The 11,215-nt window shown below is 48.8% G+C and overlaps 1 protein-coding gene across 1 annotated transcript in view; it reads left to right on the top strand.

The window, feature by feature from the left end:
• LOC310670357 (uncharacterized protein) overlaps positions 1-11,215 on the top strand; it is a 31,619-nt gene that overhangs the window by 4,640 nt on the left and 15,764 nt on the right. The window lies entirely within an intron of this gene.

Genomic DNA, 11,215 nt, shown 5'->3' with positions numbered 1-11,215 from the left:
TCTAGCATTATTTGGCCTTCACTTATACTCTCCAGATATTCAACAAATTTTCCCCAGTCTTCTGTGAACTTTTGGTCTCTTAAGTATCTGATCTTCCCAGTCATTTTATCCAACTCAGCATAGTCTAGCAGCTTCCTTCTCCATTCTTCCATTGTCGGTATTTCCTGTTGGTTCCATTTCTGAGCCAGTAAAACCCTTGCAGCTGTCACTGCATATTGAAAGAACTTACTATCCTTTCTCTTTATCTCTTTTCCTAAAATGCCTAACAGAAAGACCTGTGGCTTCTTTATAAATGTATATTTTAATATCTTTTTCAATTCATTGTATATCATTTCCCAGAAGCCTTTCACTTTCTTACATTCCCACCACATGTGATAAAATGAACATTATTTCTCTTTACATTTCCAACACTTATTACATGTCTTATACATTTTCGCTAGTTTTACCGGTGTTATATACCATCTGTAAAACATTTTCATAACATTTTCTTTTAATGTCACACATGCTGTAAATTTTAGGTTCTCCTTCCATAGTCTTTCCCAGTCTTCAAATTGAATATTATAACCAAAGTCTCTGGCCCAGTGTATCATTACCGACTTAACTTCCTCGTCTTTCAAATTCCATTCTAACAACAACTTATACATTTTGGACAAAGTTTTAAAATCCTTATTTACTATTTCTGACTGAAATATTGAGTCCTTATCTGCATAACCACATTCTTTAACGTCTTTCCTGAACATTTCATTTGTTTGGAAATAATGCAACCAATCGTATACATGTTCTTTTACCTGTTCATATGGTTTCAATTTCCATTTTCCTCCTTCTTTAAATAACAATTGGCCATATGTAATCCAGTTACCTCTCATATTAATTTTCTTTACACTCATAACTTCTAGGGGGGATAACCAATGTGGTACTCTAGGTTCTAGTAGGTTTTTGTACCTATCCCAAACTTCAATTAAAGGGCCTTGGAAGATGTGGTTCTCAAAACATTTGTGTACTTTCTTCTTATCCCTCCATAAATACGCGTGCCATCCAAATCTGTTATCATATCCCTCTAAATCCAATAATTCCTTATTATCTAATTTTATCCATTCTTTCAACCAGCAAAGGCATGATGCCTCATAGTATAATTTCAAATCAGGCAGGGCAAAGCCTCCTCTTTCTCTTACATCTGTTAATAATATAAATTGAATTCTCGGCTTTTTGCCCTGCCAAATATACCTTGAAATCGCTCTTTGCCATTCTTTAAAAATTCTAATCCCCTTAATGATGGGGATAGTCTGAAATAGGAATAACATTCTTGGCAACACGTTCATCTTAATTGTAGATATTCTTCCCCAAAACGATAGTTTCATTCTTCCCCACACCTCCAGGTCCTTTCTTATTCCATTCCATACCGGTTCATAGTTGTTCTTGAATAAGTCTATATTTTTTGAGGTTAGCCATATCCCTAAATATTTCACCTTTTTGACCACCTCTATCTCAGTTTGCTGTTGCATTATTTCAATTGCACTTTGATCCATGTTCTTCACAATCATTTTCGTTTTTTTCTTATTTAACTTAAAACCTGCCACTTCTCCAAACTTATCCATTTCCTCTAATACTTCTTTAGCAGTATTTGTTGGTTCTTCAATCGTTACCACCAGGTCATCTGCAAATGCTTTAATTTTATATTCATTTTGACCTATCGTCACTCCTTTTATTTTTTCGTTTTGTCTTATCGAATTTAAAAGGACTTCTAACACCGTTATAAATAATAGTGGCGAAAGTGGACAACCCTGTCTTGTTCCTTTGGAGATCTTTAACTCTTCTGTAATAATATTATTTATTATGAGTTTGGCTTTTGGTTCTGTGTAAATTGCCTTTATTCAATTGAAGAATTCTTTACCAACTTCCATGTGTTCTAGATTTTTCAACATAAAGTCCCATGCTATATTATCAAATGCCTTTTCTGCATCCACAAACATCATTGTGGCTTGTTTCTCAATCCTGGCAGACAGATATTCCATAATATTGATTATATTTCTTATATTGTCCTTCATCTGCCTGCCTGGAAGGAAACCCGCCTGATCCTTATGGATAATTCCTTGTAGTATGCTTTTCAGTGTCTTCACAAGTATCCCTGCGAATATTTTGTAATCTGTATTCAACAATGAAATTGGCCTGTAATTTTTAACCTGAGTTAAGTCCGAATCCTGTTTTGGTATAAACGTAATATATGCTTCTTTCCATGTTTCTGGGATGTCTCTTTCTTTTAAGATGTTATTCATAACTTCCTTCAATGGTGTCATCACAACAAATTTCATTTCTTTATAATAACTTGCGGTGAATCCATCTGGCCCTGGAGCCTTTCCCCTCTTTAAGTCTTTTATCACTTCTTTTATCTCCTCGATTTCTATCGGGGTATTTAACTGCTTTTTTTTGTCAGTCGGGATCTTGTGCACCTTTTTCTCTTACAAATATCTCTCTATTTTCCTCAAATTATTCCTTTCTTTATTTTTGTATAATCTTCTGTAATAGTCCAAGAATCCTTTTCTGATTTCCTTCGGGTTGACTATCTCTTCTCCTTCCACCATAATTTTGTTTATTGTGTTCTGTTCTTTCCTTTTTTGATTTGCCATGCAAGCCATTTTCCGGATTTATTTGCAAATTCAAAATTGTCCACTTCTCTGTTTATTATCATTGCAAATTGAGTTTGTAATACTTTAATATTTTCTTTTGCCTTTCGATTAACATCTTTATCAACGACTTGGATGATGGACTCAAGGGCATCCTGATCAAATTTGCAGATGACACCAAACTGGGAGGGGTGGCTAACACCCCAGAGGACAGGATCACACTTCAAAACGACCTTGACAGATTAGAGAACTGGGCCAAAACAAACAAGATGAACTTTAACAGGGAGAAATGTAAAGTATTGCACTTGGGCAAAAAAAATGTGAGGCACAAATACAAGATGGGTGACACCTGGCTTGAGAGCAGTACATGTGAAAAGGATACAGTGTGACGTGGCAGCTAAAAAAGCCAATGCAATTCTGGGCTGCATCAATAGGAGTATAGCATCTAGATCAAGGGAAGTAATAGTGCCACTGCATTCTGCTCTGGTCAGACCTCACGTGGAGTACTGTGTCCAGTTCTGGGCACCACAGTTCAAGAAGGACACTGAGAAACTGGAACGTGTCCAGAGGAGGGCAACCAAAATGGTCAAAGGCCTGGAAACGATGCCTTATGAGGAACGGCTGAGGGAGCTGGGCATGTTTAGCCAGAAGAGGAGGTTAAGGGTGATATGATAGCCATGTTCAAATATATAAAAGGATGTCACATAGAGGAGGGAGAAAGGTTGTTTTCTGCTGCTCCAGAGAAGCGGACACGGAGCAATGGATCCAAACTACAAGAAAGAAGATTCCACCTAAACATTAGGAAGAACTTCCTGACAGTAAGAGCTGTTCGACAGTGGAATTTGCTGCCAAGGAGTGTGGTGGAGTCTCATTCTTTGGAGGTCTTTAAGCAGAGGCTCGACAACCATATGTCAGGAGTGCTCTGATGGTGTTTCCTGCTTGGCAGGGGGTTGGACTCGATGGCCCTTGTGGTCTCTTCCAACTCTATGATTCTATGATTGTTCGGATGCTTAATTAATTTTTGTTCATTGTCCATTATTTGCTTCAATATTTCTTTTTCGCCTTTTTCCCTGTTTTTGTTTTTGATTGAATTCTGCTGAATAAAAAATCCTCTCATCACTGCTTTGCTTGCATCCCAAACCACATTTGTCTTTGTGCCTTTATTACAATTGTCCACAAAATATTCCATTAACTTCTTCTGTGCTTTTTCTACAATTTCCTGATCATCTAAAAGATAGTCATTCATCCTCCATCTGAAGGTTCTTTCCTCAAAACCTTTTAGTTCAAATTTTACTGGACTATGATCTGAAATCACCTTCGGTTGGATTTCTACTTGTTGGGTTCTTGGAGTCAGTTCACTCGAAATCCAAATTTGATCTATCCTTGACATTGACTGGTTCGGTTCCCTATCAGGTTACAATTCTTTATCATTGAGAAAAAAGATTTGGGTAATTTCCCTTCTTTATTTGCTCCCTCTCTAAGTCTATCCATTTCTAATGAAATCACTCCATTCATGTCTCCCATTATTATTATTTTCTGGTCCATATACTCAAATAATTTTTCTTCCAAGGTTTTGTAGAACTCAGTCTTATTTCCATTAGGTGCGTAGATCCCGACTATAATCAAATTTTCTCCTTGCCATTTGATCCGAACCGCAATTATCCTTCCTTCTTCATCTTTGAAAATTTGTTGGGCTTCAATTTTGTTTTTTATATAGATGACCACTCCTCTTTTTTTCTGCTTGTCTGAAGATATAAATTCGTTTCCCAATCAATATCTTTTTCTGTCTTCTTGCCACATGTGTTTCTTGTAAACAAATGATGTCTAAATTTTTCTTTTTTAAAAATTGTTCAATTCTGATCCTCTTTTTTTTTTGTCATTCATTCCAATAATGTTCCAATTCCAAATTTTTAGCGCCATGACGGTCTAATTTTAAATAAATTTTTGTTTAATAATTTTATAATTTAGCTTCTTCTTCCTCCTCATCCGTTTTCTTCCCTTTCTCTTCCTCTTCTTCTGATTCTGACCCTCCTGATGCTCCTCCATCTGCTTCTTTGGTTTCTTCCTTCTCTGATCTTAGTTCCTTATATTTTCTCAGAAATTTTCCTGTCTCCTCCAAACTTGTCAATCTATGTCTCTTGCCTCTGTACGCAAATGCAATTCCTTCTGGGAACTCCCATCTAAATTCAATCTTGTTCTTCTTCAATGTTTGTACCAATGGTTTATAAGGATCTCTTCGTTTAAGTAATCTAATCGGTATATCTTTGAAGATGATTATGTAGTTCCCGTCTATGCTCAGTCTCTTTTCTCTATTCTTTTGTAGAATCATATTTCTCATTTCTCTGTCTTTAAATGTAATCAAACAATCTCCTGTAAATCTCTTTGCTTTGGTTGTTTTTACTCTCATTCTAAATGCACTTTGGACCGTTTTCGCCATCTCTTCTGTTGGTAACTCCAACCATTGTGCTAACTCTGATATCAATTTGTCCTTAATATTTTCTCCTTGTGTCTCCGGCACCGCTCTGAGTCTTAAATTCATCTCCCTCTGTCTCAGTTCATTCATGGCTATTACATCCTTCATTTCTTCTTGCACTTTACTTAATTCTATCATCTCAACTTTCATCTTTTCCTCCTCCCGTTTAACTTCTTTCATCTCCAATCTTGTTGTGCTGGTCCCGGGGGTAAGGTACCTTGGGTGTAGCAAAGTCCACACGAAGAGGGGCAAAGTCCGAGGCAGAGTGCCGGGCGGTGAACAGGAACGCTGGAACAGGAGGCTGTGCAGGGAACAGGAACACCGGATGGTCGGGAACAGGAGGCCGAGCAGGGAACAGGAGTACCGGATAGTCACGAGCAGGGATCACGAACGCAGGAAGGTCCGAAGCCAACAACGACGTTGCTCCCGCAACCTGGGGCCGGGCTGACTGGGCTTTTATCCTCTTCTAAGGCCGGGGGCGGTCCCGGCCCCCAGGAGCCCCGCCTCCTCTGGCCTTAAGGCGAGCACTCCTCCTGGGGGCAACCAGTTCCCTTCGCCTCTCTGCTCTAAACCTCTGCAGATCAGGAGAGGCCGAAGGGTTACTGGGCCCTGGAGGAGGCTCACCTGTGGCCACTGAGTCGTCAAGCCTCTCTGGGGCCAGAAGGGCTTCACCTGGGGCCAGCTCCTGATGCACTGCCACAGGTGCAGGCTCTTCAGCATCTAGGCCTGGCCCCAGTTCAGCCGGCCCTGGAGGCGGGGACTCCTGTGCAGGCCGGGATTCCTCTGTTTCATCCTCCGAATCGGAATCCCAGGCCATCACACCATCCCCCCTCCCAGGCCCCCCCCTCAACCGAGGGTCCGGACCCGGCTTGCCGGGGTACGTCGCATGGAACTCTCGGAGGCAGGCAGGTGCGTGGACGTTGGCCGCTGGTTCCCAGGAACGGTCCTCCGGTCCGTACCCCTTCCAGTCAATGAGATACTGCAGCTTCCCCCTGCGGTATCGGGAGTCCAGGATGCGTTCCACCTCGTACTCAGGCTCTCCCCGAACCAACACCGGCTGCGGTCGGGGACGGTTCGGGTGGAACTCGTCGGGTGGGGCCACCGGACTCAAAAGGGACCTGTGGAAGACCGGGTGAACCTTCAGGGTTGCGGGTAACCGGAGACGAAATGCCACAGGAGAGACTTGGTCTACGATAGGGAACGGGCCGGTGAAGCGGGCGTCCAACTTCCGCGAAGGTCGAGAGGGGTGGAGGTGGCGAGTGGAGAGCCAAACCAGGTCACCGACGCGAAGTTCCGGCCCCACCTGGCGGTGGCGGTCGGCCTGGGCCTTGTACGCTTCCTTGGCCTGGTGCAGTTGCTCCACCAAAAGCTGTTGCTGGGACTGGAGCTCTTGAAGCCACTCCGTCACCGCCGGGACTGCGGATGTCGGCAGCACCTCTGGAAACAGCCGTGGATGATAACCATAACTGGCCTGGAACGGGGTCTGCTGGGTGGACGCATTCACCGCGTTATTGTAGGCGAACTCCGCCAATGCCAGGTGGTCGACCCAGTCATCCTGCTGGTAGCTGCAGTAACACCGGAGGTACTGCTCCAGCACCGCGTTCGCCCGTTCCGTCTGGCCATCGGTCTGTGGGTGGTAGGCTGACGAGAGGCAGACCTCCGTCCCGAGGGTCCGGTGTAGTGCTTGCCAGAACCGGGATGTGAACTGAACGCCCCGGTCGGACACCACGCGCTCAGGTAGGCCATGCAGGCGGAAGACATGCTGAAGGTACAGCTGAGCAGTTTCCTTGGCTGTGGGTACAGATGGACAGGGAGCGCAGTGCACCATCTTGGTGAAATGGTCGGAGAAAACCAGAAGGCAGGTACAGCCACGAGACGAGGGTAAGTCCACTACAAAGTCCAACGAAACCGTGTGCCAAGGGTGCGGTGGAACTGGCAATGGCTGAAGTAGGCCGGGGGGTCGCCCGGTAGGTCCCTTGGCGCGCCGGCAGACATCACAACCAGCAACGTAGCGAGCCACGTCAGCCTTCAGGCGGGGCCACCAAAACTCTCGACTGACCAGATGGGTGGTCCGATACCGTCCAAAGTGCCCCGCTGCTGGGGCATCATGGGCCATCCGGAGAACCTCCAGCCGTAGTGGCCCTGGCGGGATGTACAAACGACCGTGGTGCAGCAGAAGGCCCTGATGCAGGACCAGCCCCGGATACTGTGGGCTGGACCCTTCAGCCAGCTCCCGGAGTCGTTCCTGGGCCCAAGCGTCGACCCGCTGCTGTTCCCGCACCCGAACCTGCAGTGGCTGCGCCTCCTGGGTGGCCAGGAATGCAGCCGGAGGTAGGATCGTGGTGGGTTCTGCTTGCTGTACCGTGTCTGCGTTGTCGTCAGGTTTCCGGGACAGGGCATCCGCCTTCTGATTCTGAGAGCTAGGGATGTAGCGGATCCGGAACTGGAACCGGGAAAAGAACAACGCCCACCGGATCTGTCTTTGGTTCAGCTTGCGGGTGGTCTGGAGGTACTCCAGGTTCCGGTGGTCGGTTCTCACCTCCACCGGATGTCGTGCCCCCTCAAGATGGTGGCGCCAGACCTCAAAGGCTACCTTGATGGCCAGTAGTTCCCGCTCCCACACAGTATAGTTACGCTCCGCTGGTAGGAGCTGGCGGGAATAGAAGGCACAGGGTAAGAGTGGCGCTTCAGGACCAATCTGTTGAGACAAGACGGCACCGAGAGCCGTACTGGAAGCGTCGGTCTCCACCACAAAGGGTCGAGAGGGGTCAGGATGTTGTAAGATTGGTGCCCTCTGGAAACAGGCCTTCAACCCCTGAAACGCCTCCTCTGCCTCCTTGTCCCAGGAAAACGGCGTCTTTGGGCGCAGTAGCCGGGTCAACGGGGTGGTGCGATGAGCATAATCAGCGATGAAGGTCCGGTAGTAATTGGCGAACCCCAGGAAACGCTGTAGGTCCTTGCGGTTCCGGGGTGCCGCCCATTCTTGAACCGCTGTCACCTTCCCCGGGTCCATTTGCACCCCATCTGGAGAGAGCCGGTGACCAAGGAAGTCCACAGTCCGCTGATGGAACTCGCACTTGCTGAGCTTTGCGTACAAACGGTGCTCACGCAAGCGCTGCAGCACGGTCCGGACATGTCCCTCATGGCGAGCCGGGTCACGGGAGTAAATCAGTATGTCATCCAAATACACCACCACGTACTTGTCTAACAGGTCCTGAAACACGTGGTTGATGTAGCGTTGAAACACAGCAGGCGCGTTGCACAAACCGAAAGGCATAACCAAATATTCGAACTGCCCGTACCGGGTCCCAAACGCTGTCTTCCACTCATCCCCGGCTCGGATCCGAATCAAGTTGTAGGCCCCCCGGAGGTCCAGCTTGGTGAACACCTGTGCCCCTTGCACCCGCTCCAGCAGCTCCGAGATAAGGGGCAAGGGGTACCGGTCTGGGACGGTAATTTTGTTCAGGGCTCGGTAATCATGGCAAGGGCGGAGTTCCCCACATTTCTTCTTAACAAAAAGCACCGGCGCCGCGGTGGGCGAGGTGGAAGGCCTAATGAACCCACGCTCCAGGTTCTTGCGCAAGAAGTCCTGCAAAGCCTCGCGCTCTGGCTCTGTTAGGGAATATAAGCGACTCACTGGTAAAGGCGCTCCGGGTTGGAGGTCTATGCCGCAGTCAAAAGGCCGATGCGGCGGCAGCTGGTCTGCCCCCCGTTCCTCGAACACGTCCTGGTAGTCCTGGTACACGGCTGGGAGCGTGGGTGCTGCCTCCTCTGAGGGCGCGGCCGCCAGCGTTCCGGATTGAGCATGGGAACATGGGTCTGGGAAGTGCACGGTCCGTTTGACCCAGTCAATCTGAACGTTGTGGGCCTCCAGCCAGTCCATCCCGAGCACCAGGGGGAAGCGGGGCATAGAGGCAATGTCCAAAGTTCGCAACTCCCGGTGCTGCTGGAGACACAGGACCAGAGGCTGGGTCTCCTGAGTAACGGCACCTGAACGCAGAAGTCGTCCGTCAATCGCTTCCACCTGGACCGGTACTGGCTTGTTCCGAAGTGGCACCTGATAATGGGCGGCAAAAGCAGCGTCCATATAGGAGCGGGTTGCCCCTGAATCTACCAAAGCATGGGTGAGGATCCAGGGCCCACCTGGAGGGTATAAACGTACCGAAACCATAAGATGTTGCAAGTCCATTGGTGCGGGCCCATTCTGTACGGTTTGGGACCCCCGGTAGCTAGGGCCATCAGCTACTGGGGTTGGCGGTTTCCCTGCGGCTGGCGTTTCTCAGGGCAGGACCGAGCGAAGTGTCCACTTCCGCCACAGTAAAGACAGAGATTTCCATCCCGACGCCGCGCCTTCTCTGCGGGGGAAAGGCGTGGCCGCACTGCCCCGAGCTGCATAGGCTCCTCCGTTAAATCAGTTGTGACCGTGGGGCTGCCGGAAAAAGCTGGTGCCGTGAACTGGAAGTGTCGGCGACCCCGGGCCTGACGACGATCCTCCAACCGGTCGCCTATTTGTAGACTCCGTTGAATGAGAGTGTCCAGCGTGGTGGGGCGTTCCATTGTGGCCAACTGGTCCAGTACCTCGTCCGAAAGCCCTTCGAGATACTGGTCCCGCAGTGCCGAGTCATTCCAGGTCAAGTCCTGTGCCAACAGCCGGAACTCCGTGGTATATGTGGCCACCGTGGACTTGCCCTGTTTCAAATGCCGAATCGCCCGGTTGGCTTGACTCTCTTTCTGGGGGTTGCCGAACGCGGCCTCCAAACGATTGCAAAACCCCGTATAGTCTGCCAGCAAGGGGGAGTCTTGCCTGAGTAGCGGCAACGCCCACTTGGCCGCCTGGTCCTTTAACAAGCTAATCAAAAAGTGCACCTTGGTACGGTCGTCAGGAAAGTTCCGGGCTCGCCCCTGAATATACAGTTTGGCCTGGGCCAGGAACATGGGAAAGCTGGCCGGGGCTCCATCAAATTTCTCAGGCAAAGCCACTGGGTACTTGCCCGGAGCCGGGGCGTCGGCCCCAGAAGCCGGTAGGGCTTCCAAGCGTTGCTGAAGTGCCTCAACCGCGTCACTGAGCTGCTGCACGGTGTGAGACAAGGCCTGGTTCTCCTGGGCCAAAGCCACCAGTGCAGCCGCCTGTTCAGCCATGGCCTCTGGCTCTTCCCGAACGCACCCCGACGAAGGGGGAGTGCGGGAGGTGGCGGGAGCAAACTGTGCTGGTCCCGGGGGTAAGGTACCTTGGGTGTAGCAAAGTCCACACGAAGAGGGGCAAAGTCCGAGGCAGAGTGCCGGGCGGTGAACAGGAACGCTGGAACAGGAGGCTGTGCAGGGAACAGGAACACCGGATGGTCGGGAACAGGAGGCCGAGCAGGGAACAGGAGTACCGGATAGTCACGAGCAGGGATCACGAACGCAGGAAGGTCCGAAGCCAACAACGACGTTGCTCCCGCAACCTGGGGCCGGGCTGACTGGGCTTTTATCCTCTTCTAAGGCCGGGGGCGGTCCCGGCCCCCAGGAGCCCCGCCTCCTCTGGCCTTAAGGCGAGCACTCCTCCTGGGGGCAACCAGTTCCCTTCGCCTCTCTGCTCTAAACCTCTGCAGATCAGGAGAGGCCGAAGGGTTACTGGGCCCTGGAGGAGGCTCACCTGTGACCACTGAGTCGTCAAGCCTCTCTGGGGCCAGAAGGGCTTCACCTGGGGCCAGCTCCTGATGCACTGCCACAGGTGCAGGCTCTTCAGCATCTAGGCCTGGCCCCAGTTCAGCCGGCCCTGGAGGCGGGGACTCCTGTGCAGGCCGGGATTCCTCTGTTTCATCCTCCGAATCGGAATCCCAGGCCATCACACTTGTCTTCTTCATTTCTTCTTCTAAAGATTGTGTTCTCCTAACAACCTCTTTCAATTGCCCTTTCAGTTCATTAACTGTTTCATCAATTTTTTTATCCATTTTTCCAATCTTATTATCCACCTGTTCTAATTTTGATTCCAAATTTTTTTCACTCTGTTTAATTTCTGCAAACATCCTTAAAATCTCTGCTTTGAATTCTGTTTCCTGTTTGGACCCTTTCCTTTCCGTTGGTGTCCCCCCCTCCAACCCTTTCTTTGCTGGGTTAGACATTCTGTTCTAGTTGACCC

This window comes from Podarcis tiliguerta (assembly GCF_965153285.1).
Source record: "Podarcis tiliguerta genome assembly, chromosome: 2".
Taxonomy (NCBI): Eukaryota; Metazoa; Chordata; class Lepidosauria; order Squamata; family Lacertidae; genus Podarcis; species Podarcis tiliguerta.
Note: the sequence above shows the minus strand (reverse complement) of the source record. Positions and strands in the feature narration are given on the sequence as shown.